The 4,529-nt window shown below is 42.0% G+C and overlaps 1 long non-coding RNA gene across 1 annotated transcript; it reads right to left on the reverse strand.

Annotated features, from left to right (window-relative positions):
* Positions 1 to 1,538: 1,538 nt before the first annotated feature.
* On the reverse strand, positions 1,539 to 3,113 carry LOC146811311 (uncharacterized). Its single transcript, XR_014965810.1, has 3 exons — positions 3,044 to 3,113; positions 2,822 to 2,951; positions 1,539 to 1,733 (listed from the first exon to the last, which is right to left on the reverse strand). It is a non-coding gene; the product is annotated as an uncharacterized LOC146811311 (long non-coding RNA).
* Between the last annotated feature and the right edge of the window lie 1,416 nt (positions 3,114 to 4,529).

Here is a 4,529-nt window from a genome sequence, read left to right on the forward strand (position 1 = left end):
TTTGGGTTCTGGTGGCCTGTCTGCTGTTTTAGGGTAGGGGCCACTACACTTGGTAGTGAACACCCTTCTTCCAGGGAGAATTCCACCAGCACCAACTTTGGAGTTCTCCCTTATTGGGGTAGAATCTCCCTGGCCTTCAGGAACTGTAACTAACAGTTGTTTACCTTCCTTACACTGTCTCTTCAATTTTTTGTGGGGGGGGGGGGCTTATCTACACTAACTGCATGGTCAGCCTTCCCAGGATCCTTGGGTGGGGACTGGCCTTAGGCCGGTACCCCACTTTGGCTCAGACCAACCTCTGGGTGGTCATTCACAATGAGACAATCAAGTGGAAGGTCTTTATTGACTACCATCTTTCTCCAACTTATTAACACGAAATACTAATTGTGTCTTGTGACTAATCATCAAGCAATTCATTAGCATAAAGGATAGAGAAGCTTGCATATGTGTTTACCAACCATTAATACGGATAGCGGACTAAACACGGCTGTAACAGGGGAAAACTTTACTGTGCATGCATCAATTGCATCTACGCAATGTGACGTCTACCGGCTTGGAGGGAATTTCCTGCGCATGAGCAGAACACATTAACATGGCATCATTAAGACCCACATGCGTGGCATCTGCTTTGCTGTTTAGAAAATGCTTTATGTACTAAAAGCTAATGCGGGGAAAGTACCAATGATTTAAGGGAAGTAGAGTAGAGGTGGGTGGTATACAGTGAACCCTACTTCAAGTCTCCTCGACCTGACCACTATGCACTTTAGCTAGTGCTTCTGTACTCTTATAGTATAAACATTGCATAAGTTATACCGTTTGTTTCAAAAAACATATCATCCAACAATTTTTACTGAGTACATAAACTCATAAGTACATCAACAAGTTTGTTGAAATGGTTCACAATCCATTTAATAATGTTAGTTCATGTATGGTGTTTACACAAACAAACACAACATAATATTCTTCAAAAACTGTTCATTGTATTGTATTGTATTGTATAATCTTTTATAAAGCGCTTTCTGCTACCCTTCGGGTATCCTGGCGCTACGAGACTACGATAGCATAAAACAGCGCAGAACGACTAGCCAATGGTCAGGGTCGAAGCCCAACTATTCCTGACGAAATAGCCATGTCTTGAGATCCTTCCTAAAGCCCAGCAGCGTTTTGGCCTGCCGCAGTTCTAGGGGGATCTGATTCCAGAGGCGAGCTGCCGCCGTACTGAAAGCCCTGCCTCCCATCCTGACACGCTTTACTCTAGCAACTGCAATTGCCTAATGCATTTCGGGCCGATGGCCCTTCTTCGGGGTCTTCAGTATGAAACATACCATTAGTTCGTCCAGAGATCACACTGTGAAGGGGTTGGATGGGGATAAAGGAAGATGGCGCTCAAGCGTGTGCACTGTGAGTTTTCACTGGAGAAAATTAAATGTGGTGCTGCCAGGTCAGGGGTACCAACCCAAGTAAAAACCCCTGCAATCAAGTGGGAGAAACCCACTTAAGGAAACAAAAGACAAAGGTCCTGCGCACACATTCAGGATAATACTATCAATAGTACCTGGTGGAGGAATGAAATAAGCTCAGAGTCTGTAGGATTATGAAAAAATGAAGATTGACATCAGGAAAATTAAAGAAAAGTATTCTTTATGTAAGTCAACATCTGACCAATACATAGCATACAATTCATCAGCCGACACGTGTTTCGTCACACCGTGTAAAGATATGACTCTTCAGGGCTAAGAAGGACATCAGCATGAACGTGCTGTGTAAAAGGCTCATAATTAAGAACAGACGTGCACCAGAAAATAAAGCCATGGAAGACAGAATTTGTGAAAACCAGGAAAAACACCCTGTTGTAGCTGGAATAGCTAGCGACTAATCAAAATGGAGACAGAAGTAAGAAATGTGTGTGAGCAGTTATTTAGAGCCAAGGGACAAGTAGATGTCCTATAAGAGATGAAAGCAAGGTTTGAAGATAGTGCAAGGAAAGTGAGTCCAACAGTGTCAAACAGTGGTCATGATCGAGGTGTACCAAGAAAAATTCAATAAATAACATGGCACGTATACAGTCGTAAGATGAAAAATGGTAAAGGCAAAAGAGTGCTTGAAATAGAATAATACGTTACAAGATGAAAACAAAATATGGACAAGATTACCGTGTCCATATGCGCACAATGCTTATTTCACAAAAACACAGCACTGGTCGACAAATTAAAATGATAGTTGGCTAGGAAAATGCATGGAAGATACCAAAGAAAGACAGAAAAGACAGAAAAAGACAGAAGATGTAGACCAAAACGGCCAGCAAAGGATATAATCGAGCTAACAGGAGCATGCGAGCACTGGACAAAAACAGAAGCATGTCACAATTACGTGAAAGTTTAAACTAAAAATACAAATACTGGGTAAAGTCACATGATAATTACAGCAAACATCATCGCGTGAGCCCAAATCTCAGTTAAACATGTGTGGAACAAAGAATATGGTGACAAATTGATCGTAGATATAAAGACCTTCCCAGAAGACCATACAGTCAGATGCAAAATTTTAAGGAAATCATAAAGTAGTATTGCACTGTTACAACTAAATTGTGTAGACGAGGCAAAAACAATTAGTACAATGCTCCAAAACGGTAACTATCGTACCAAGGTTGAAAATGTGACAGAAACAATCCATGGAAACATCGAAACACATGAAAGCAAGAGAGCCGTGCAGTGTTAGCAGACAAGATCGGGAAAGCGGGAACGAAAACTCGGTAAATAGGAGCCGTGAAAAAAAAGGAGAAATGCCGCAAATGGAGGAGAAATGTGTATAAAGCAAGTACCTGTTAACTTAATCGTGAAGATCGTTCCTGAGTATGGAAGGTGAAGGGTGCGGTACGATGGGACCGACAACCCGACGTGGTGAAGAAGGCGGCGATGTGCACCAGCCACTTGGTTAATTGACTGTACACTCTATGGATATGTAAAGGGCACAAGTGAGCCTGGTGAGAGTCAGAAAATAAAATAAAAGTGGGTTTAGTGGGGAAAGCGGGGAAAATCCTTACCGAGTGAGTTGTGGATCGCGGGTAATGGATCCACCGATTCCAAGATGTGGGAACATCATGGTTGTGGAACCGGAAGTTTAAGTAGAGGGTGTGTTCGTGGTGGAATAAACAACTAGAACGCGCGGTGCACGCGGAAGTGTGTTCGAACGGAAGTGAGGGAGTGATTAACACTGTCATCCTGGTGACGCGTGTTGAGTCGACAACGGCTCGTGTGGGTTAACGCACAGAAGGAGGTGGCGATTATAACAAGTGCCTTCAGTGCTAAGATGAAATGCAACGTAGAATAGAAGTAAAAGAGAGAATCAGGGTAAACATACTAAAAAATCCTGCATAGGGAGGACTAGGGCTCACAGCCAGTTTATCAATCAAAAAAAAAAGAAATAAGTTCAATGAGTAGGTTGATATAGTGGCAAACAAATGCAAGTAAAAACATGATTTATGAGCAAATAGAAAAGAAAGCGTAGTACAGGTAATCAGCTATTGATATTTTCTCTATAGTAAATAAATATGAGCACATAGTAATAAGACAAACAAGTGATAAGAGACCTAATGAGAGAACAAATTAAGAAAAGACAGCATAGGAGTGACTAATTGGTAATGGACTATCTCAAGTCAAATGACTGTGATAAACGATGATATGACATTCGAGTGAGAAACTCAAAGAGTATGAGCAGCAGAAAGTGAGAATATAATCATTACTAAATAACGAAGGTAATGCTACAAGACTGTAGGTCATGTGTTGAGAACAAGCAGCATGGATACAACAGAAAGAGAAGCTGCACAAGGTTACAGGAATGGATTCAGCCTAAAAGGACACAGTCAAGGTACTTAGGTTCCTAGAAAGTATTGCAATTCATGGTCGATGTTAAGACCGTGTTTAACCGACTGAAGACGCATGATCCATGTCGCCTCTTGTCTTCTTAGTCTCAGTTCACGGTTACCACCTCTGACATTGCTTCTGGTTATGTCTATTCCAAAAAAGGATAGTCTTTTTTGCGTGCCCTGTGTTTTGCATGTTGCTATGTGAGATGCCATCGGGTATTTGGCATCTACACTGTGCATGGCACGGACATGCTCGCTGATGCGTTCCTTCAAAGATCTTATCGTGCTTCCAACGTATTGCAATTTACATGTGCATTGTAGGATATAGACAACAAAGGAAGAATTACAGTTGATGTTACAGGTTATTCTGTGTTTCTTGCCATTCCAACCGCTGAATTCCTTGGTGCCATTCATGGCCCATTTACAGATGCCACAACATCCGCATTTGAAAAAACCAATGGTGTGAGGTTTAAGCCATGTAGAGGATACAGACGTGGGGTGTGGAATAGTCGGACAGAGTCTGCTTCTTAGTGTTCTCCCTTTTCTGAATGTTATTTGGGGTCGATCAGTGATGTTGTCCTTGAGAGCTTGGTCAGCCCGTAAGATACCCCAGTGTTTGTTGAAACTTTTGCGTATTGTGGTACTGATGGCGTTGTACTCCGTG

The sequence above is a fragment of the Triturus cristatus genome, chromosome 7, assembly GCF_964204655.1.
Source record: "Triturus cristatus chromosome 7, aTriCri1.1, whole genome shotgun sequence".
Taxonomy (NCBI): Eukaryota; Metazoa; Chordata; class Amphibia; order Caudata; family Salamandridae; genus Triturus; species Triturus cristatus.